The following is a 24774-nucleotide window of genomic DNA, read 5'->3' on the forward strand; positions in this document are numbered from 1 at the left end:
GAATCAATGAATATATATATCTTTAAGTGAACAAAAACAAAATCCAGACTCAGTCTATAAATAAGTAACTTTCCAAAAAGCTGCAGGTGCCAGGATGTGCTCAAAGCATAAGGAAGGATAGCTGACAGGTGAGAGCTTAAGGGCACGCATGATGCATCTGGAGCTCGAAATCTAATCTCACTCAGTCTGTTAGCTGTGTGACCTTGGGCACATTACTTAACATCTCTGTGCCTTCATTTTCCTATCTGCAAAATGAAGATAAAATAGTAACTACCTCATAGGGTTCTCAGGAGGATTAAATAAGAGAATACATAACAAGGTCTTAGCACTATGGTTGGCCTATTGTAAATATTGAATAAATACTTGGTATTATTTCTGAGAGAGTCTAACCTGGAAAACTTCCTTCAATCTTACAACTTCTCTCACTTTAAAAATGTTTATATTTTTGTTTATTTATTTTTGAGAGACTGAGACAGAGTGTGAGCAGGGGAGGGGCAGAGAGAGAGACACACACAGAATCCAAGGCAGGCTACAGGCTCTGAGCTGTCAGCACAGAGGCCTAAGTAGGGCTCAAACCCACAAACCGTGAGATCATGACCTGAGCCAAAGTCGGATGCTTAACCGACTGAGCCGCCCAGACGCCTTAAAACTTCTATCACTTTAAAGAGCACTGGACACTTATTTTAATTTAGGAAAATGCCCTTACATCTCACTCCTGCTGATTTTTCAAAGTGCAATTCATTGGCAGACAATATCACAGTGAGGCGGGTGGATAGAGGGTTTTTCAGCTGTTACCCCATTTCCCAGATGGAAAGAGTTTGGGGACACTGGTAATCTCCAGAAAGCTAAAGACCCAGACCAACAGGGGCTTGGCCTATACCAGGCAAAGCTTCTTTCTCCATGGCCTCATTGATTAGCTGAGCTAGGAGGAGAGGAGGCTATTAGTTTTGTTGTGGTTGTTTTTCTTTATTGGACCCATAGTGCCTCAGATTCCATAAACCCATAAACCAGAACTGGGCACAATCTATTATTAATTATGCAGGGACAGCTGATCTGGGTTGCAAACTGTCCACAGCAAACCTTGCTCTCAAAATATTGATGAGATTGTCACTTACCCTGCCTAAGTCTATTTTTGCATGGATGGCTCTTTTGCTGCCATGCACTTAGCCCTGTGTTGGAACTATTTATGTGTGGCTATTTCTTTACCTGTCTCCCCACATAGAAGACACATTCCTTCAGAGGGGGCACCTGGTTATCCATCTGTCAAACTGAGTTTGACTTTATATTCCTTCCAGTATGGAAGAAGGGGGCTGGCTCATCATAGCTCCGTCCACATTCATTTTGAAGCATCAGGACTCAAACTCCAGCAGCGTGTCTGTCCTGCTTAGGCTGGTGCTTCATACCAGGGTCCAGGGAAAACTCTTGGTTTCCACATGCTCCTGAGCTGGGTCTCTAGCATGTTGCTTCCTGCCCAGAATACTGTGAAGCCCAGAGCAATGAACACACCAGTGTTAAAGGATAAGCACTCAAGCAGCTTTTGAAGACTCATGTAAACTACACAAAGGCTGCTTGGCTGATGCTTGCCAGTTTTATTCGACCACAGCATGGATGATGAAGAACAAACTGTATCTAGTTGGTCTATGGCTGAGAAAGGATATTGATGAGAGCATGGCTGAACTTTCAGGTGTCAGGCTGGCACATTCTGGGCTCCCAGAGCAGAGGGTGGACTTGGGTAAGCTTCTGCTTGGGTTTAACTCAGACAGACCTGTGAGCCCTTTGGATTCTTTCCTTTCTCTTTCCTCAGTCCTGAACCCTTGGCAAGGTGCGGGAATCTGTTTCCATAAAACCAATTTATTTTTCCATTTATTTGATTAATTGAAATTGCTAATACTCTGGCCTCAAGGTCGTAAACACTAGGTAATAAAACCCCCTTTACATCTGTCCAGTGTTTTAGTGTTCGTTAAGCACTTTCACATCTATTATCTGATGTGCCCCTTAGAACAGCCCTGCAGAGTAGGCAGGGAAGAGATGATAATGGTCAGTTCATAGAGAGGGAGATGTGGGTTGCCAATGGTTACATAGGTAGGACAGAACAGAGGTGAGATGGAGGCTGGTTCGTATATTCTACGGCCAGTTCTCTTGTAGGGTGACTAACCAGCCCAACTTGCCCAGGACTGAGGTGGTTTCCCAGGATCTGGGGCTTTTTTAAAACTGGAAAAGTCCAGGGCAAATTGGGAGGAGTTGGTCACCTTCCTTCAGGACCCCAGTCTGTCATGATGGAGCCCTGCCACCCTCACCGGGTTCAGCTGATGGAGGTGTCCTGTGACCTGGCACAGCCAAGGCAGATGTTGTACCTGGCCAAGTCGTCTGGGGGTGCGGGCTGAGAACAGTCAACCGTGACTTACAGATAACTCATCTGCACCAGATCTTGGGTTGGGGGAGGGTGGGTTGTGAAGGGACAGGAGGCAGGGCCTGAACATATAAGTGACCTTTCCTGCCTGGGCTGCTTGTGAGATAGTTCACCAGAGAAGGATACTGAGAGCCTAAGGGTGCTCAGCCAGAGAAGGGACACTAACAGGAACTGGCTGGTCAGAAGAATGCTTGATAGAGACACTAAAGGCCTAAAGACAGATGATGCAGAGGTTGATGGGACGATGGAGAGGGAGAGAAAGAATCAGAGGGAGGGTGAGTGGGCAGAGAGAGGGGTACATATGAGATAGTCTTAGCCAGAGATGAGTTGTGACCACCAGCTGCCATCCACAGTATCTCCCCTTTATGGGCTATAGGCTATCGGTAGCTACCTCCTAGCCTAGAGGTCAGCCTCTTTCTTGATACATTAGTCAATCCCATTTGGCTGGGAAAGGAGGAAAGGGGAAGTGATTTGCCCAAAGCAGCCTGAGCTGGACATTGAGTAGTCCAGTCTAGATTAATGAGAATTTAGCCTTGAACCAGAGCAGGGGCTAGGCTGGCCAGCCCTGGCTTGTTTACATCAATGTTTACCCCCTTGTTCATTTCACTCTGGCCTTGACCTCCTCCCAAGTGCTCTGGCCCCTGGAACTTGGCCATGTTCCCCTGTGGCTTTAGGATGAGAATCTCAAGTTTTGGTTCTGTTTGCCTTACTTATTAGCATTTTGACTCTAGTAATGTGAACGAATTCAAATCTGATTGGGAAATCATTGAGCTAAACCAAGCCCAGAACAAAGCAATTGAGTAGAAAATTGTCAATACCAGCTGCAATTCTCCCTCCCCACCCAGAGAAGGAGAAAGACCATCGCTGGAGTCACTTCAGAGGCAAGCAGGGAGAGCAGTGCCCTCATCATGGGCACCTGCACTAGGTGTGTGGAGGTCACCATGTGGCTGGCAATAAAGGCTCAAAGGCTGGAGTAAATATGGGGAAAAATATAATGCTGGTGGAAAAACTGAAAATAATATGGTAGGAATTAGCACACAGATGGGGTTTCCCGACTCTTGTGCCGGCAACCACATAGGATGTTATAGCCTGCCTTTTAGTTTTCTCATCTGACCACTTGATCTTTCATCTGATTTGTATTTTCCTTAGGCTTGACATATTTCATTTATATCTTTCTATTTTGTTACCTGTAGTTCTTGAAGTCTGCCTCAAATTCTCAGTGGGACAAAGGGAGGAATAAGGACATACTTCAACCCACCCTTTCGTGAATGTCTTCTTGGGAGTATCGTGCTGTGGTGTAAGCCTAAGGAATGGGGGGAAGCAGGATGGTGGAGTGGTGAGTGTGTGCCTCACTGATTCCCCATCAGCCAGGCTGCAGCCAGGTGCAGCTAGCTAGCTACCTCTGGATTTGTCACCTCTTTCTTGTCTCAGGAGAACCCAGCAAGTGTGCAATGCGCTCTGTGAGGGGCAGAGAGGTCAATCACAGCCCTTGGTTCAGGGTCCTATTGGATCATCATAGAGAAGTATCTTCATAGAGAAGACAGCCTATCTTTCTGGAGCTTTCTTTCCTGGTGCTGCTAAGTTCCCAGGTTTCCTCCTTCAGCCCATGTTTACCATATCTACCAATGGACAACTTGAGTGGATTGAGACACCCCTTGTAACATTCTTGGGCTGTTGAGATACCTTCCCAACTGGCTCTCTGCTCCACTCTTGCCTCCCTGCAGTCCACATCACAGTCAGCCTACTGGTTTTAAAGTGTGAATCATTACTCTACACTCTGCATTGCTCTGGGCATAAAATCCATGTTTCTCCCAAGCCTTCCGGGCCCTGCATGCTCTGGCCCCTGTCTACTTCTCTCTCCCTTGTTTGTGCTTCCCCAAGCTCCATGTGGCTTCCTAAATGTGCCACACTTAGCCCTGCCCTCAAGCATCTGCATTTTCAGTTCCTGTTGCTTGTTGCAGGACCTCCCTCTTTCTTCACACAGCAAGTGTCTCCTCATTCTTGAGGTCTCAGATGCCATGTTCCCAAGACGCCTTCTCTCCCCAGCCCACTTAAACTGGGTCCATGCCCCCCACTCTGCCCAATCTCAAAACTTCATCACATCATCCAAGTTCTACCACAGCACTTATCACAATCTGCAATGGTCTTTATGTATTTATTTGATTTGTGTGTGTCTCCCTGAGCAGTGCACAGCTTCACAGGGCAGGGGCTGGATATGTTTTGATCCCTGCTATATCCCCAGTGCCCACAACCAGGGCTGCAACACAGGAGGTTCTTAATAAATATCTGTGACATCAATGCATCCCCAACCAGGAGTTGGCAGACTATGGTCTGTGGGACAAATCTCGCCCACTGCCTGTTTATGTAAATAAAGTTTTATTGGAATGCAGCCTAATCATTTGCATATTGTCTGTGGTTGCTTTGGTGCTATAATGGCAAACACAGGATGCTTGCAACAGATGTCACAGAGCCCACAAAGCTGAAAATACTTACTATCTGACCCTTTAGAGAAAATGTTTGCTGACCCCTGGCTTATACCACAACAGCCTAGTCTCTATGGATGTTTAGAATTTCACTTACAAAGAAACCAGAGGCAGAAGGATTCAGGGTTGGTTTAGCAGCTCAGTCATGTCCTCAAGGACTCACAGTCAGTCCTGCTGTCCTGCCCTCTGCGTGACAGTGAAAACTTCCCTCAAGGTTCCAAGGTGGCCACCACAGCCATGACCATCATATCCAAGTTCCAAAGAAGAAGGAGTGTAATGAGAGTAGCAAATGGCTTTCTCCATTCCCAGGGAGAAAATCTTCTCCCTGAAAGACACCGAGTGGACTTCTCCTTGTGTTTTATTGGCTAGAATTGGATCACGTGCTCATTGTTGGACCAATCACTGTAAAGGGGAAGAGGATCCCTATGACTGGGTCAGGCCAATGATGTTTCATGCCTTGAGGGTGGATACATTGCCTTTAGAAATCAGAGGAAAGGGGGGAATGTCTACAACATACATGAATGAAGCATCCCCATTTCTTCACACCAGAGATGGTTGTGATGAAGGGCTAAAGTTTGTTTACTCCTCTCCCCCTGATAGAACTAAAACCAGATGGGCACATTATTTCTCCTTTTCCTTTTCTAGCTTTCAGGTAAATCTTACCTCTCATCTTTTACCCTCTACACCATTTTCTCTCTGCCAGCCACCAGCCTTGATCATAACTTTGGAAAGCAGGTTTCAGCTGACTTTATGACAATCCCACTTGATTGAGATTTTCCTAAGAAACCTGCCTAGTCTGATGATAAGGATTTGAAGGACACCCAGAAGGAATGTAAAATGCCCCACATTTTATTCTCCACCAGCCAAGTCCAATGTTTTAAACCCAGTTATACAAAAGACATTTTGGTTTAATGCATTGTTCTCTAGAATACCTCTGTTAAAATGGATGATACTTTCAAAAGGCCATGCATGGTGAGTTTATGACTTAATCCCAAAGGTATGAGGTCATAAATCATCTTGGACAGCAGAAATACTGACCTTGAGGGGAGAAGGGAGCAGTGTTATAATGGAAATAGAACCACGAGCCAGTATACCTGGATTCTAGTTCCCTTTGTCTCTTTATTTTCTATGTATCCAGGAAAATTCACTTTCTCTCTCCAGACCTCACCTTCCTCATCTGCTCCACAAACGGGTTGAATTTAGTGATCTGCAGGAACACTTCCAGCTGGTTAAAAATGATCAGTTACGCACCCTATATGGTCTCATGCCCACATTACTGCATTCATTCATCCACCTTCCTTCAGCCGATCTTTCAATATATATTGATTGAGTACCATCACATGCTAGGAATTTTGCTACATGCTGGGAATGCCCCTGCCCATGTGGTGCTTACTGTCTGGTAGGGAAGACAGAGAGAGTACACAAGTACATATAACATCTTGTGACAAGCATGCTAATAGGAAAAATGCTGGCTCACTGCAAGTTCATGGCAGTTCAGGGCAGGGACAGCAGATGCTACCTGGGATGAGAGGTCACGGGGCTACCCAGAGATGGCGATGTCTATGTTAAGATGTAAAGTCCAAGTTAACCAAGCTGGAGTGAAGGAGAGGAAGGGAAATTTCTCTTGTAAGGGTATCAGCACATGTTGAGAACTGTTAATAAACTGTTTATCATTTCTTTCACACCTGAGGTTCTTCCCCCACCCCCCCTCCCCCTGCAACCAATCCACTTGCTATGTAACCTATTTGAAATTATGGTGGAAAGAACAATCAGATCTGTTTAAAAGAACTTGAGTCAAGTTTACCCAACCAACCACTAGCATGATAGTAGTTGATGTCTGTTTCATTTATTTGAAACCTATGATGTTCATTTCAAACATGCCATGTATATCAGATCCATTAATTTAAAACAGAATTAACAAGGTGTCACAGTGTGCTAGGCACTTGCTTGAGCCAGAGATACAAAGTAGGGGAGGAGCCAGTCCATACTTTCTAGGAGCCCACACTGCAGTGTGGAGATAGTCAAGTACTTTAATGAGCAGAGTACAATGTGTCCTAGGTGCATAGAGGATGGTATCCTAGTCGGGCTGCTTCCCGGAAAGCTTTCAGAAGGCCATGGACTCTGAACTGAGTTTATTCTCTTATTTATTCATTCTTTTAATTAAATTGTTGTAAAATACATGTACATAAAAATTTGCCCTCTTAACCGTTTTAAGTGCATAATTCAGAGACATTAAATTCATCCCCAAAGCAAAAACCACCACTATCCCTCTCCAGAAACCTTCCATTGTTCCACATAGAAACCCTGAACATAATAAACCCTAAGTCCCACTCCCCTTCCTCCCAGCCCCCAACTGCCTCTGCTCTGCTTTCTGTCCCCATGAATTTGGCCACTCTAAATACTTCATATAAGTCAAATCACACACTATTTATCCTTTTATCTCTCTCCCAGCACAATGACTTATCCATGTTGTAGCATGAATCACTATTTCCTTGCTTCTTAAAAATACATTTATTTATTTTTGAGAGAGAGGGAGGGAGAGAGAGAGGGAGCAGAAGTGGGGAGGGAGAAGAGAGAAAGAGGGAAAGAAGATCCAAAGCAGGCTCTGTGCTGACAGCAGCGAGCCTGATGCGGCGCTCGAACTCATGGACCACGAGATCATGACCTGAGCTAAAGTCAGATGCTCAGCCAACTGAGCCACCCAGGCTCCCCTCTTTCCTTTTTAAGGCTGAATAATATTCCATTGTATTGATATGTCCCACTTTGTTTATCCATTCACCTGCTGGTGGCCACTTGGGTTGTTTCTACCCTTTGGTGAATAATACCACTGTGAACATTGATATCTGTCTGAGACCCTGGTTTCAATCTGTCTGGCTATGTACCTAGGAGTAGCATTGCTAGATCATACACTAATTCTATTTGAACTGAGCTTTGAAGGCTGAGAAGATTGAGCAGGAGGAAGCATGGATTAATGCCAATGGAGGGTGCACTTCTGTGGGGCCACACACCTCTCACATAGTCTTTCACTTGCCCACCTCTCAAAGACCAGGCTGTGTGTCCACTGTGACGACCACCAGCTATGTCATTCCCAGTTTCCCTCGAAGGGCAACCCTATTGTTCTCTGGATAATATCTGCTGCTTTCCTACCTCCTTCCCCAGTTTCATCTGGCCCAGAACATCCTAGGTCTTTCCATGGATTGGTAACACTCCCCTGCCTACCTCACTGAGTTGTTTTGAAGACCGAGAAATAAAACCCACAAGGCAGTGGTACAGATGCTTGTGGTCATGGCTGTTGCTATTGTCCTCATTGCCACCTTAGAAGACTTCGCTGCGGTGAAGAACAGGTTCCTTCATTCACAACCAAGCCATCCAGGCCCAAGGGGAAAAAAGAACTCCAAGTATGACATCTTAAATTGCTGTATCTCTGCACTACACCCCAATTCCTCCCGACACCCAAATCTGTGATAATAACAGGAGTGGAAATTCATGTGCCACATCCTGAGAGATACAAAGGAAGCCAGACTGCTTTTCTCACTTGGAGGGTTGACAGACGTGTCTGGGAGAATATGTTAGAAATTCTGGAGCAGAAGCCTCCTACCTCAAAGAGTTAATTCCCCAAGGCTTGGTTTATTTGTTTTCAAACATCTAAGACATATTTATTGAGAAAGAGCTGAGTGCTTGACACATTGCAAGGCCCTGTGTGGGTACAGAAGCCTAATACACGGGGGTCCTAGCCTTCATCCTGCTGGTGCATTTATTCTAAGCTCCTCAAATGCTTTGTGTCTATTTCCTGACACCTCAATTCCAGTTATATCTGCTGGTCTGGGCTCTAAGTGTGACTGTCTTTCCTGCCCAAAGGCTGTCCATTTAAGTAATTCCTTTGCTTTAGTTTGGGCAGCTGACTTTTAGCTAGTGGCTGCCTGTCCAGTTTCTACCTATAGTCAGTGGAAACACTGGAACCTATCTGCAACAGCATATGATAACATTCTAAATTGTGTGACTCATAAAGTTACCCAGGGAGTGCGGGAACTGCTCGAAACCTCTAGTAAAAAACACGGCTCCGGTTTCATCTTAGGCTCAGAATGGCAAAGGTGTCACTGATGCTGCTGTCCTTAGCCCCCAGCAGGCATGAATAATCCATCGTGGTGCTTTGTGGCTGAGCCAAGGCGTGGCTTCTCGCCCTTTGTCAAATGCCATGCTCCTGGCGGCCACTTTCGATTGATCTGAGTTGCCACTAACAGCATGTAGTAGACACTGATGGTGTCCCACCCAGTCTTTCTGGACCTCCCACTCAGCCCCCAGCTGCTGGGAGTATCATCTATAACTGCCCACAATAGCACCTTCTTCCTGAGCATTGACTTCCACTGGGCCAGATGGGAACCACCTCTCTAGGAAATGTCTCCAACGTCATGCCTTGACTGACACAAGGTACAAGTCTAGTCCCCTTGCTTTTCATGCATATTCATATCCTTGGCATTAGGCTTTCTTGGCCTCTCCCTTTGCTCTGTCCTTATTCCCTCACACCCTTACAGATTGTAATCTCCAATAAATCCTCACACTAGAATCCCTACTTCAGCTCTTCTTCCTAGGGAATCTGACCTAAGCTGCTCATTTGTCATACCTGCCTCTGACCCTATAGCCAGGAAGGAAAAGTCAAGGACAAGAAAAACTTGAGTGAATGTACAGAGCTTTACATTCTCTGTTTGATGCAATAGACAAATAATCCCCACAAATGTGTACTGAGTCCTGGACCTGTGTCGGGCACCGTGATAGGTACTATGGACACACTGGCACCTGAGACCAAGGTGGTCCGTGCCCTCATGGACCTCACATTCCAGTGGGATGGGTGTAGGAATGATAGCACTGGGAGCATGCACCCTCTCTACCTTGGACCAAAGGGAAGGAGCGTAGCACAATGGAAAGAACAGAACAGATCCTGAAGAATCTTCCAAGAGACAAACGTGGAGGCACATATTTTGCCTGGTTTTCTCATTGCCAAGAGCAGGAGTTTTATAAGTTGTGTCTCAGAGACCCTTAGAAATTTGTGACAAAACTTCAGAGGGTTCATAATTCCCTCCCCGTAATTGGAATGCATGTCTATTAATTATTGCAGAATGATCCATACCTTCCACCAGATTCCTGAAGGTGTCTGTGAACCACAAAAGTCAAGAATCACTGCTTAGATTTTGTGGCCAGCATATCCAAAGGTCTTGAGACAAAGATGGAAGAGGTTTTTGTATAATAACAAAACATCCCCTGAAGAGGTAACAATTGTGAGTGCAGGCCCAGCTATGATATCAGTGGAACATCTGGCTGATAAATGAATTCTTCTCTTTCCAAAGGTTTTGAATCATGAAATGACTGCATTTTAGAGCTGGAAGCCTGCTCACTGCTGGGCACTTGATTGTCTCTCTGGGTGTCCTCCTGGGTCAAATGAGCAGATGATGCTATCTTATATTCAAGGTCCATCACTGACTTTCTATGATTTTGTAAAGAACCTTGGAAACCATCTATTTTAGGATAGATTTTTAAGGCAGCAGGGTGAAGTGGCTAAGTGTGGGGCTCCAGAGCTAGAAAGCTTAGGTCTGAATCTCAGCTTTGCCACTCAGGCAAGTTTCCTCTTAAGGCCTCTAGGGAACAGTGACAATAATGGATAGTAGTGCCCCCCCCCCCGCCCACACACACACAAAATGGCTTCAAAGAACACGAATCAACCATGTATAGTGTTTAGACCACAGCCAGGAACACCACAGGTACTCAGTCAGTGTCGGCTTTTCTATTATTTGTATATAGAAGAGAGAACTGAAGGGGGCAGGAAGTGATTTTCAGGTCAATACAGTGACCTTGCGTCAGTCTGGGTCCTCTCCACTGCGCTGCCTGCCTGTGCAGCCTTCGCTTCTCTCAGGACGGCATGGTTTCTCAGTATCTGCAAGACTCCAAGAACCACAGCTTCAGAAAGTCCATCCCCAGGATGGCTTCTTATGCCCCAACAATCATGGGGGTTTGAAGATGCCTCTAAGGGCCAGAAAGCCCCTGGAGCTGTTATTTTCAACTCATATTCTCATCCCCACCTCCCTCCACCAATTCCCAACACTCCATCTCTGGGCTCTGTCCTGTCAGGAAGATCCTGCTTTGCCTCTGATGCAGAACATCTTGCTGGGTCTTGGATCACTCTTCCTATAAGACTGACATTATCTGCTCCATGTGTCTCTGGATTCCAGGTTGCCATTGGCCATCTGCTGGGTATTCACAGTGCTGGCATTCTGCCATATTCTGACTTAGGTCATCTCCCAGTCAGATGGTTGACTCAGTCTTAACCTTGGTGGTCACCAGCTGCCTGCTTCCAGAACCTTCTCTGGATCAGCTTTAATTTCAGGCTAGCCGCCTCTTACACCAGGGCATGTGTGATTTGGGAATGTGTGTGTCAGCTGAAGCCTGAAGTGAGAGAAACCCAGAGACGGTCAGCATTGTCTGTAACGTGTTAAAATGCAGTCTATGTCACTATCACTAACAGCATCATCCTCTTGCATACAGTAATTGGCAATTTACAAGGTGCATTTATGCTGTCACATTGTTCCTACAACAATCTTGTAAGGTAGACTTGATGACCATTGTATGTGCAGTTAGTAAGCTCAGAGTAATGTGCCCAAGGCCAGACAATATTTTCAAAAGGTCTGTCTGACCTGAAGTCTAGTACTCTTCCTGCTACACCACAGCTGGGGCCCCAGATGGTTAAGAGGCCCAGAGCAAGTGGAAAGAGGCCAGCACGACAGGGGAGAGGGGCTGGGTTCTCAGGAGATAAGGGGCTGGAGGACAGGAGCCAGCTTGTTTTAAGAGCGTACCTCAATGAGGGATGTTTCTTACCTTCCTACCTGGGGAGCCTCCAGCTGGATGAGGAGCACGGGGAGCCCCAGCCACAGAAGCCCTTGTCCCAGTCTCTTTCTATCACCGCTCTGTGTCAGCCAAATGAGCCTGAGCTTGGAGACCAATCAGATCTGAATTTTGATCTTTATTTTATGGCTGGAGAGACCTCGGGCTAGTTACTCAGCATCCCTGAGCTTCTGTTTCTTCACCTGCAAAACTGGAATAGGCACATGTGCCTTTAGGGCCACTGCAAAGATTAGATTAAGTAATGAATGCACTGTTGTAGGCAATAGTTGGGGAACAATGGCCCGAGAAGAGGATTAGCCACATGGCCAGAGGTACCCATGAGGCCTCTCTGTGGGGTGCCAGGCCAGGCTGAGCTGTGTCCTGCCCACTCAGGGCTCCCTTTCTTCTCTGGGTCCCCCTCTGTTGCAAGCTAACAGTCCTCCCCCTGACTGCTGTTGACGCTGTCTCCTCTGGCTACAGACTGGCTAATGCTCCCTGCCTGGCAGTTCTTAGCCAAGCTGGGCCAATTAAGCTGCATCCCTCTAATTGTTTTGGTGGTTCTTCTCTGAACTCCCTCCAACTTATCTACAAATCGGTTCTAAATTTAGACTCAAGTGCCAAGTCTGGGAGCTCTGAGCTTCTCCCTGCTCTAGCCAACCGTGAGGCTGGTGTGCCTTCCCTGGTAGGGCTGGGTGTTTCTCCTCCTCTCCATCCCTCTCCCTCTGTCTCCCCCTCCCCCTTTCTCCTAATCATCAACACAAAGGCGGAGGAACGACTGTGACATGATTTATTTTGTTTGCGGAGTGCAGGTTCATAATCAGTTAGAAAACAGTTTTTCTTATTTAAACTTCCAGGAAAGTGACGGTAGAGAATTAAAGGGGGATTAATTTAATGCACAAGTTCTTTCTGTGCCCTGGAAACTGCACAGAGGAAACAAAACAACTTTGAAATAGCAAGAGAAGGAAGGGGGAGTGGGTAAGAGTAGAGTGGTTCCTTTGCCCTTTCTTGGTGCCTCACCCCTACATCTGCCTTGTTTGCCCTCCTTAAAGCATCAGCCTCCAGTGTTGACCCTGCAGTGTCTTCATTAGGTGGTTAGGACCCACCCAACCCCAGGGAGCAGATTTAAAAACACTCTCTTCTCCCTCCTGTCCTCCCCTCCCTTCCCCTTTTCCTCTTTTCCTGGTCTTTGATTTCATCCTTCTCCCCTCCCTTTTCTGGTTTCCACCTCCTCCTCTCTGTCATCTCCCTTTCTGCTCCCTCTTGTCCTCTCCTCCTCCCCCTTCCTTCCTTTCTCTCATCTTCCTCTCCCCTCTCCTCCATGGCAACATCAGACTCCTTGCTGCCAGGCATCTTTCATACCAGTAGAGCAGCTTACACTCTGGAAAGTCCTCTCCTACCCCTAGACTCATAGGAGTTAGACAACAGCCCTGTGGACATGGGCAGGTGCCTAGGAAAGAATGATCTCACCGCTGGTTAGAGGGGCAGATCAACACAGCTGAGATCTCACGACAAGTCTGGTAGGGGAGCCAGACTCTTCTGTTGTCTCAGAGCCTCATTCCCATCAACCCAGAGGACACCTGTTGGCTGTCCCCAATAAATCACAGTGGTAACATGCCTCTTTGTTGTCACCAAACCTCACGTATTGTGGAGGATGCCCAGAGGGTCCTGCAGGCAAGGTGACATGGTGGAGGGGTGGAAGATATGTCTGGACAGACAGCCACAGAGTTTTGTCACTTCCTGCAGATCAAACCTCTTTATTCAAGCATCTCAAAGGGGTGTCAGCTCACAAATTTAAATCTGTCAACAAGTATTGGATCTAACAACATTCTAGGTGCATGCAGAGATAACAATCCTGGTCCCCACAGAAGTGACACGTCCCTGCTCTGTAAAATGGACCTATCACTTATACATACATGACTTAAGCTTTGCTTCTACAAGAAACAGGTGGGATAATGAGTGTGAAGACATTTTACAAACTACAAAGTTCTACACAAATACAAATAACTCTTTTGTTGCTGGGATTCCAATAATTGTAGGGATAAAGCTGGTCTTAACACTGGATGGAACCAGTGCTGGAAACAACTTTTGAGGTCATGTTGCCCAACCCCTCATTTCATGGGTGAGGAAAATGAACCCAGATAATAGTCCAACAGGCCACACTGCAGGTGACGGGACTGGACAGTCTCAGGACCCGGGCTCCTGGCTTTGCCTCATTCTGGATGCTGCTTATAATTTGTTTTTCTTTCCTTGATGTTTCCCTCTTTCCTTTTCTTCCTCAAAATTTAATACATGCAAAGTGCCTTTGAAATACTCTTTATCCACACCTTTTCCTCTACCTTAATATTATCTATCCTATATCCCATCTTATCAAGATCCTGTGAGATGGCTTAAAAAACTATTGACAAATCCATACGAGGGGTTAAGAAAGAAGCCATGGTGTGTAGCTTTGCTACTCCACCTGCAACCATTTTGATCTCAACAGAGGTCTTCACAGACCTCAAAGAAGAAGCAATGACTACCAAGGAATTGTAAGTTCTGTGTCAGGCCATTGGAGACTTTATCCACACAGCCTTATGATCCAGCTTGTTCTTCTGTGGTGGGGACACATCTCATAAAGTCATCCTCATGCTCTTACCTCATGACAAACCCTCTGGCTTCTTTCCCTCCGTTGGCTCTTTCTCTACCCTTCTGAGCCTCGTGACCCTGACTGGTGGTACTGACCATTTCCACTGGCTTGACCAATGTGAGTTGGTTTCTGACACAGAGTATGTGCAATTTATTCCCTATTCTCTTCCTTCTGTATATTCAGGAGTTAGATTTAGTAGGTTCTCAAAGAGTATAAGTGCAAGGCAAAAGCAGAGTTTCTGCAGGGTGAGTCCAGGGGAGAAACAGTATGTATAAAAGATGGGGTGGGCCTCAAGGGGGGTTGCTAAAAGAAAACTGCCCAGGGAGAAGAAGTGAAGAGCCAATGTCTCACAGGTTAACAGCCATCTGTCCCCTTTTTTCTCCCTGGCTGGCTTGTGGACTTGCGTTTCTTATTTCTTCTTGCATGCTTAGAGCCTATTACAGATGTGGAAATGTCAGCCTTTGATGAATTCTGGTGCTAGACTAAGGCCTTGGTGCCTCCAGGACAAGCAAGGATGAAATGTCAGAATTTGGAGAACCTAGTGTCAGTGATTTTAGAAATTATGTAGTTCAACTCCCCTCGAGTGCCTTGTCAGGAAGGCGAAGACTGCCCACAGGGTATCCAAGAAGGCCTCTTTCTGGAAAGAACCAGTACCATTTGGACTGCACATCACACACTTAACAAAGAGTCGTGTCCGTGTGCACACATGTGCCCATCTGCTCTGGTGCGTGTGGGGGGTGGTTTCTCCTCTATGTGTGTATATCTTACAGTTGTAGGAAATCAGAGCTGAAGGGGCAAGAGAGATCATCTAAGTGAACCCTCTGGTTGCAGAGAAGAAGAAACTGAAGCTGAGGAGGAGCCTCGTTATCTGTAAAGGGGGAACCTTGATATCTGCCCTGTTTGCCTGGTAACAGAATGGATAGAGTCAATAAGATCATGACTATAAACTTGCAAAAAACAAACGAAATAAACAAGCAAATGTTAAAACTGTGATTAAAAACCTAGTATGCGTGGGATTAGGTTCAGAACTAGGGGATGCTGTGCTCATGAAGGGCGTTGCTGCTTCGGGGGGGTATGGGAAACAAAAGGCAAGGAGAGGGGGAGGGGAAGGCCATTCTCCAGACTCACCGGGATCCCCATCCCCATATACACAGAGCTGAAGGTTGAGCCACAAGCCAGCCAAGCAGGAAATACAGGGGGAACAGTGAGGTCATTGGATCAGGAGGGGGCTGGAGTGGAAGAGAGATGGCTCTGGCTCAGAGCATGTGTGAGGCTTCTTTCTTTGGAAGATTCTCCAGATAATAGGGCATCACTGGGGGTGGGGAGCAGTGCCAGGGTGCTGCAGACCACCAGGTCTAGGGCTCAGAGCTGCTGAGGCCTGATTGTCAATGTTCCCAGAAGACCACTGGCTGGTGTGCAGGGGCAGATGTGCGAGGAAGCAGGTAAGGGGAGTGAGAGATGTTTGGCCAAAGCCACATGGTGGGATGTCTGGGAGGGAGGGATTGGACACAGGCTCCCAAAGCAGGACGGCCCATCCCAGGGCCACAAGCAGGCAGGCAAAGGGAAGGTGACATTCTGTCCAGAGCAGGCATGGAGCCCAAAGCGTGGCCCTTGCTGGTGCTCTGGGTGGGGAAGGCCTGGACCGCTGATGGCTTCCTTCCCACCCTCCCAAGGGAGGCTTGGTGAGCCCCAGCACTCCTCCAGAGAAGACAGCTCAGATTCTTGGCCCCTCTCCCTTTTCCACTCTGCCACCCAGTTGCTCAAGCCAAAATCCTTCATTCAAGCCTTTCATCTTCATTCTTCCTGGTAGACCCCTCTTTGAAATATGTCCAGAATCTGGCAGTTCCCAACCCCTTCGAGGCTACCACCCCATCCCACCGTCTCACCCTGGACCCCTGCTTCTCCCCACATCCACCCTTGCAGCCCTGTGCTCTCATTTTTGCACAGCAGCCAGCCAGACCTGCTCACAGCACTCAGATCCCATCTCTCTTCTGAGGGAGAAACCCCAGAGGCTCCCCCACTCCCTCAGAGTCCAAAAACTGCATCTCCCAACAACAAGCCCTCTGATTCTCCTCCTGCCCTTGCTCTCTGTGCTTCAGCCACACGGGCCTCCCCTGTCTCAGGACCTTTGCACAGGCTGGTCCCTCTGCCTCCCCTGACGTGGCCGCAGGGCTCATGCCCTCACTCCCTGTAGGTCCCTGATCAAATGTCACCTCTTCCTTACTCCCTTCTCTGTTCTCCTCATATGAAATAGCTAATTGGCTCTCTGCTCAGATACTTTTGACCTCACTGAGCCTGCTTTATGTTTCTCTTCCTTTAGCTCTTATCTCTACCTGGCATATGTGGCCACTGCTATTTTCCGGCTGCTGCAGTGCACAAAGCCAAGGGGCACCATTTGCTGTACAGAAGGCCACCAGGAGAGCACCACCTCCATGTGCACAGGGTAGGAATGCTGTTCACTTAGACTCACTGCTGTAGCTCCAGCACTAGGACCAGACCAGGAAATACCTGTGGAATGAAGCTTACCCCTTCTCTTTCCTGCACCTTCTACCCTGCATCTTTCTCTTTGGTATTTTTTCCTCTTAAGTGCACTCTAGAATCCTTCCAGGGCTCTGAGAGCCCTTTCCCATTACCTCTTGGTGTTGCAGAAAGGGAGCCGGAAGGGACCGAGCCTGAAATACGTTTTTAAAATTCCCATGCCAGCCCTTCCCCTGACTCCACGTCCCCCCACCCCCATCTCCAGAAGCCCCATCCTCTCCTCCACGTGCCAGGCTGTTCTCTGCCCGCCCAGCAGGAACGAAGTTACTGTTGTCATCCTTTGTGGTGACTGGTTGCCATGGCAACAGGGACACCAGCCATCCACAGAGCTCTGGGTCAATGTGCACCTGGGGTTTAGTTAGGTAGCCCTGGTGGTGGTGGGAGCGGCTGGGGGTGAGGGAAGTCAGATTGCTGTAAGGGCGTTCCCTTGAAGCAGGCATCTGAGAAGGGGATAGCCTCGAAATCTTCCCCTCCCCTGACTCCGGAGCCAAATCAGGACTCCAGGACAATGGCACATGTGATTACACGTCGCTTGGAAGGAGCACGACCCTCACACAGTGGCGCAGGTAACTGCGCGGGAGGCTGCATGCGGTCAGTTGCAGCCCCTGGGAAAGGTATTCCATGTAGCATGGCCCTGTTGGGTCTACTGGGACTTGGCTGACCTGGCCCAGGACACAGAAGAGTAGACAGAAGGAGAAATGGACAAGAGGGAAAAGAAACGCATAGCAAAGTGAAGAAATGGGGCCACTTACATGGCTAAACCCAGACGTGGCCCCGCTTAACCACTAGAGTCAAGTCCCATAAGAAGCCTGACTAGATTCTACATCCTTCCCCTGGCATAAACAGGTTACGTTGACCTGGCTATATGGGTTAATATATTGGCTTAGGTACTGTTAGTTGCTATAAAAGGTAAACTCCCAAATCTCAGTGATTTGGGTCAACAGATGTTTATTCTGCACTCCACATAAAGAGTAATCAGCATCTTTAAAGGCAGGGGAAAAGAGAAGCACTCAGGGACCCAAGGTGATATAGGGTCTGCCAAGCTCAGGGGGCTTCCAAAGTTGACCTGGCCCTCGACACCCAGCAGATAGCCTGTGAGGAAGAGTAGAGGGTCACACGGGCATCTTGGGGGGCCACATCTGGGAGTGGGCAATATCATTCTGCCCACATTCCAGAGGCCACAACTTCATCACCTAGCTTTGTCTAATTGCAAGGATGTCTGGAAATGTGTCGTCTAGCTGTGTGGCCAGGAAGAAAAGGAAACCCGTTTGATAAATGGTCTCTACCACAAGCTGGAATGAATCCTGGCCCTGCAGGCAGCAGGCAGTGTCTAAAAGGAGTGGACGGGAGGTGGATAGTTGCCCAAAGCCAAATGGGAGGGTGCCCCAGGGGTACAAACAGCACGCAGTGCCATAACCAGTCAGGCTTAGAATCGAGACTGGCCTCCCTCCAGAACCTTTGGTTATTTATATCATGAAGGTTCTGCCCACAGGAGCTTCCGGGGTGTTGACAGAAGGAAGAAGGGGAGAATGAAGCAGGTAGGGGGGCAGTGGGGAGGGTATGGAAAGCAGTGGTGACAAAAAGCGTTTGTAGCTAGCCACTGGAACTCTTGCCTTAGCCCTCGGGTCACACTAGCTCCTCTGGAGTGACATACCATCCTCCCGGAGCCCAGAGGGGTGCTCAGGATTAATGTGCACATCCGTACGTGGGGGAAGCCAGGAGTGGAACAAATAAAATCACAGCAGACTCCAGGACCCTCAGGCCAAAAGCACAGGGCATCCTACCCAAGGGGTCCTCACTGGTGAGCACAGAGCACAGTGACAGGCTGGAGAGCCAGGGGATCTGAGAAAGGCCACATTAGACTCATCTTGGACCTTTCTAGAAAGACCCAAGCCCCATCCCAGGCCTTTGAAGTCAGACTTTTCAGAGGTGGGGCTCCAGTATGAAAAAGATCCCACCCCCCAAAAAACCTGTCCATTCTTTTTTTTTCTAATGTTTATTATTTTTGAGAGAGAGAGACAGAGAGCAAACAGGGAAGGGGCAGAGAGAGAGGGAGACACAGAATTGGAAGCAGGCTCCAGGCTCTGAGCTGTCAGCACAGAGCCCAACGTGGGGCTCAAACCCACAGACAGCGAGATCATGACCTGAGCCGAAGTCGGCTGCTCAACTGACTGAGCCACCCAGGCGCCCCAAAACCTATCAATTCTATGGATGGGGAAATGAGGGACATTAATTCACAGAGGAGAAAGATAATTTCCCCAAAGCCAAAATACTAATTGGAAGCAGAGCGGACCTAGAACTCTCTTCTCATGTCTGCTAGGCACTATCTGTCCCACTGCTGTAACTGACACACATACACACACACACGCACACACATGTACTCACATACAAACTCACACACTCACACAGACAGATGTTCACACACTCAGGTGTGTGTGCACACCAAATGAGCACACACACACACACACACACACACCCCTAAGCCCTCAGGAACCCAGTGGACTCATAATCTCCTGCAGAAACTCTGACACGCAGGCAGTTGGAGGCTGATTTAGCTGCATGTTCCCATAATTGATCCTGCAGCTTGCACGGATCTAATCCATATTTATCATTTCACGTCGGGCAAACAGTACCTTCTGTGCCTGCTGGTGCTGCAAGAGCCTTCGCTGGAGTTTGCATATATGGAAGTGGCTCTCCACCCCAGGAGTAGCCCCAGAGAGAAGACCCCTTTCATCTTTGAGAATGGCAGTATTTTCCTTGAATGGCCCCCCACACACACACAACAGGGTCCATTTAGAAACCCTCGGTAATATGCAAAAATGGATTGGGAGTGAAATCCCTGGTCTGAACTATAAGAAGTCTGAATTACAGAGAACTTAAAAAAATGTTTATTTATTTGGAGAGAGAGAGAGAGAGAGAGAGAGAGAGAGAGAGAGAGAGAGAATGTGCAGGGAAGGGGCAAAGAGACAGGGGGAGAGAGAGAACCCCAAGCACCATCGGTGCAGAGCTAGATGCGGGGCTCCATCCCACAAACCGTAAGATCATGACCTGAGCCAAAATCAAGAGTCAGACGCTTAACCAACTGAGCCACCCAGGCGCCCCTGAATTACAGAGAACTTTTAAATACAGCAGTTTTTAACTGTTTTCAATGCATTCAGGAATAAAATGGACAGATAGGGAGCAAAATGAGCCCAATTAGAGGCACTTTGGGGACCACTTTAATGAATAGTAGAGAAAGTCCCGTATAATTAGCATGCTTTGTGCTGCTAAGTTAGTATTCCACGTTGAAAACCAATTCTTTTTTTTTAACTGAAGATAATAGTTTGGAGGTGAGGGACAACATACACTATTCCTTTGCATGGGGAACAATTAATGTGCCTATAATAATAAAGCAGTTACACAGACCAGATTATCAATCACACTAGCCAAGGAGATTCTAGACCCCATGCAAACCTAGGACATAGCATTCCCTGATTCCCTGGCAGCCTAGGGATGTTCATGCTCACTCCCTCCTGTCTCAGGCACAGTGTTCCTTGTCCAGGATGCTTCTGTCCCCTTCTTCCTGCACTCCTGACTCCCCTGGGCAAGCAGCACAGGTGCAGAATGTATTACAATAACACAGCTGTGAGAATGCCATTGATTTCCCACTCCCGGTCTCTGCTTTAATTCACATTTTTATTAAACTTTTTTTGTGTAGGAAAGAATATTTAGGGAAAACCATGAAGGACTGTCAGGCGATGTTATTAGTCTTCTCAGCTCCCGCCAACGAGCTGTTCCAGGGCAGAAATATTTGCCATTGGGCAGTGGACCCAGGGGCCAGATTGGAAGCGGGAGCTCATTTGGTCAACAGAAGGAAGGATAAAAGACCGCTCTCGAGACGCCAGGAGGACAAGGGGAGCAGCGGTTTCCAATTTATTTCGCTTCTATTGAATGCTTTTTAGAACCCAGCTCCCACATCTGGCAAGCTGGCACCATCCCTCTCTTAGAATCACAGAGGCTTAGAGCTGGGCGGCCCAGAACATCCAAGTCCCTCCGCTCAGTTCTCTTCGGGTCTTTCCAGCCTGCGAGGATCAGGCTGGGTGCTGCCATACACAGAGGAGCTCAGCAGGCGCTTTGCAATCCCCCACTCCCCAAGCTGAGTTCGAGGCTAAGTCCTTAAAGAGGCCCCCACCATGAGCCTGGAACTGCTCCATTGTGATGATGCTGATTCCAGTATTAACCTGGTCTGTGCTGCTTCTTGCTCAACTGTGAAGTGATTGGAGACCAGAAGAAGGATCTTAGCCACCTTTTATCTCCAGTATGTAGCACAGTGCCTGGCACATTACTAGGTGCTCAGAAAATGAATGAATGAGCAAATGGCTGAGTTCACCACATTGCAACTGACAAATCCTGGGGTACTTGCTGACAGGGAAGAGGAGACATACCCAGGAAAGGCAAGTTGCCTCTAAAGGAGGCACAGCGCCCCAGAGTAGGGTCTGGAGGATCTGAGGACCACCTTGCCTACTACACATTGCATCTTTAGATCGTGGTGCATTATAGTTTCATCCCCAGTTTCTCTATCGGTTTCCTCCCTACCAGCTGGAGTGGTGCTGAGCAGGGAAGGTGTGGGATGTGAGAACAGCAGACCTCTTCCTTGGGGCAGTGGTTTGACCAGCATGTGCTGGACACACACTGAGTCCCCAGCACTGGTTTGGCCCAGTGGGGGTGACGGAGCATTGTGCTGAAAAATCAAGGTGCTTCTGGCCAGGAGGAGCACTAATTAGGATCATAAGACACAGTGGCATAGAAGAACCCGAGAGAGTTTAAATTTTTTTTTTTTTAACATTTATTTATTTTTGAGACAGAGAGAGACAGAGCATGAACGGGGGAGGAGAAGAGAGAGAGGGAGACACAGAATCAGAAGCAGGCTCCAGGCTCTGGGCCATCAGCCCAGAGCCCGATGCGGGGCTCGAACTCACAGACCGTGAGATCGTGACCTGAGCTGAAGTCAGACACTCAACCGACTGAGCCACCCAGGCGCCCCGAGAACCCGAGAGAGTTTAGGCAGCAGGCCAACAAGGCTCACATGACAGAGTGGAAACAAAGACCCAGAAGGTGGAGGAGAGCTCCTAATGCTCTGTGGGTGCTCTCTACTCAGGCATGGCCTCCTGGGGGAATCTGAGGGGATGAAAACATCGGGAAGAAACAGAACCCGGAGGGTGCGTGGGAGGGAGGAAACTCACCCTGGTGGCCACCTGCTAGAACCAGAGCTCCATCTCCTCTAACCCCAGCCTCCCTTCCCTCCGTTCCCACCCTGATTTCCAGGCCAGAGCCTCTTCTCACCCACACCCTCTTCTAGCTGAATTAAGATCTCCCTGAAGGATTCAGATACAGTCTTTGGACAGTGCTTGCTCTTTCCCTTGGGAAGTGGCCATAGTTATATTTTTCTCTTGCATTTTCTGTGTGGTGGTGGTAACAGTGACAATGATGCCAACAGCTCCCAGATGGGGGAAGCAATGGAGACAGCCACCTGTCATGGGGCTCTGCCTTGCAGCTCTCAGTCCACACCAGTCTTGGGCAACTTGTGTTCACAGAGTCCATCCTGGACTCCAGCTAGAGGCTTTGGACCACTGGCTAGAGAAATAGCAGCAAAACTGTGGTCCCAATGAGCTGACCTGTGGTCCCCTGGACACCACATTCTTAGGACATTAGCAAATAGGAACATGTCCCCAGGAGAGGGACCGTCAAATGCAGGGCCCTAAGAGGAATTGCTAGAGGGACTAAGCTGGTTCAACCAGGAGACAAGAAGTTTCTGGGGGTTCTACATGTGGGCTGTTGGGGCACAAGGGGTGGGGCTCGCTCTGTGTCACCCAGAAGGCAGAAGCAGAGTCAATAGGTGGAAGTTATAGGAAATAGAATCAGATCAAGGGAAGGAAGCTGCTAGAACTCTCAGAAGATGAAATTAATGAGGCCAGCAGGATGGAAGCTTTTGTCCCTCCAAACAGAATACCTCTTTGAGCACGGAATCACATAGTTTTCCCATGTATTTACTTCTTTTAATTCTCCACCATCCCCATAAGGAAGTCAGGCTCATTGGCCCCATCTTTAGAGGGTAAGACTGAGATTCAGGGAGGTCAAGTGATTTCCAAGACAATCCCCTCTCTGGAATGGGGCAGAGTTGGGTTTGAAGCTGAGTCTCCTATTCCCAGTCTGGTCCTCCTTCCAATGGGCCCCAAGTCCTGGGTTTAAATACAAGTCTCAGGGATGTTGGAAGGGACTCATGCATTTGCAGATCCTTATATTCAAAGTGGGCTGGAGGTACCTTTCTCCCAGGATTGGTAGCACTGGGGAGCCCTGAGACCCCTGTACCAGGCCGCTGCAGTGCTAGGGACTCTAAGTCTGTTTGCTTTCGTGGGTCCCATGTGGAACTAGGACAAATCTCCTTTGCTCTAAGATTCCCCACAAACTGAGGAGGGGGGAGGACTTTTGTCTTCTCTTTATGTGAGCTACATGGGTATAAAACAGTTATTATCAACTTTCTTACTTCCTCTGCATCTGTCCGTCTTCCCCACCTGGTCCAGCCTAATCTCGTTTCCTTCTCTGTCTTTCTATTGCTTGCCTGAGTCTTGGCTCTTTGACCCAAAGACCAAGGATATGATGTCCTTCTCCAGCTCCACCCTGGAACCTCCCCTCCAGCAGCAGGTGCTTCTGGTTCAGCTGCCTGAATGGGGAGGGTCGCTGGGTGATGGGAGTGCGGGGCTGGGGGCTCCATGAACATCCTGCTGCCTAACCAACAGCACCCCTCACCTTCCACCTGACCTGCCATGATGGAATTCTAAACCTCTGGCTTCCCTCCCCACCATATCCCCCTTAGGTGCTGAACTCATCTCTTTACAGTGTAAAACTGGATCATGGCAATCCTGTGCTTAGAAGACATTGGTGGCCTCCCATTGCACTTAAGATAAACCACAGAATCCCTGTCTGCGCCTCTCATCTGTGTACAGCTGCCCGCTTGCTGTCAAGGCCACAGTCAATCCATGGTCACTGCAGCCTCCACTCCACATCCCGAGCACACCAAGGACGTTCCTTCACACAGACTGGAGCCTCTACCCAGCATTCTTTTCATCCAGATCCCTGGTTCCCACTTGGTTCTTCCCTGGCCTATCCTTCAAACACAGGGTTGAATACTCCCCACCTTAGAAGCCTTCTCGTGCCCTCCCACTCTAAACCAGCTCCCCTGGAATCCCCTCCCATTGGATCACCCTCTTCTCCCCTGACTTTATCATAGTTTAGGATTATAGATTCATTTCTGTATTTAGTTATTACATGTTGTCTCTTCTGGAAAGTAAGCTCCACAAAGCAAGGACTGACATCTGTTGGGCCCTGGGTCCCTAGAGGAGCTCACCTCTTGCTTGTGAGGCATATAAAGAAGAAATGAGATGGGGGAGGGAGAGGGAGTGGGGGAAGGGAAGGGAAGACAAAATGTACGTGGGGGAGGAGAAGGCAAGGAGGATGAAGAAAGGAGGAAGGAGCGGGAGGCTGAGGAAAGGAAATGAGGATAAAGGATGGGAGAAGGGCTAACGTCTTCCCAGCTGACCTCAGGCTTCCTCCTCCTCCCTGTGAGCAACCTGGGGTTTGGCTCTGCTGGACTGTGGCGCCCTCACCCGACAGGTGGAGTTCATGCACCAGCCATGTCCCTGTACCGTGGGAGTCATAGGGGCATGTGCACGCACACACATGTACTCACACTCACATCTGGATGCATGTCTTAGAGCCAGAAAAGAAGGAGGCACCTGGGCTCCCTCCCCACTTTGCCTCTCACTCAAGGCTCCTTCTCCTCCCTAATGGTCTGAAGTATTTTGGATATA

General features: G+C 48.2%; 1 protein-coding gene and 1 long non-coding RNA gene across 2 annotated transcripts in view; one reads left to right on the forward strand and one right to left on the reverse strand.

Moving 5' to 3' along the window:
* ASIC2 (acid sensing ion channel subunit 2) overlaps positions 1-24774 on the reverse strand; it is a 1018759-nt gene that overhangs the window by 527480 nt on the left and 466505 nt on the right. The window lies entirely within an intron of this gene.
* On the forward strand, positions 17286-24255 carry LOC132688592 (uncharacterized). Its single transcript, XR_009614608.1, has 2 exons — positions 17286-17493; positions 23781-24255. It is a non-coding gene; the product is annotated as an uncharacterized LOC132688592 (long non-coding RNA).

This window comes from Panthera onca, chromosome E1, assembly GCF_046562875.1.
Source record: "Panthera onca isolate mPanOnc1 chromosome E1, mPanOnc1 haplotype 2, whole genome shotgun sequence".
NCBI lineage: Eukaryota > Metazoa > Chordata > Mammalia > Carnivora > Felidae > Panthera > Panthera onca.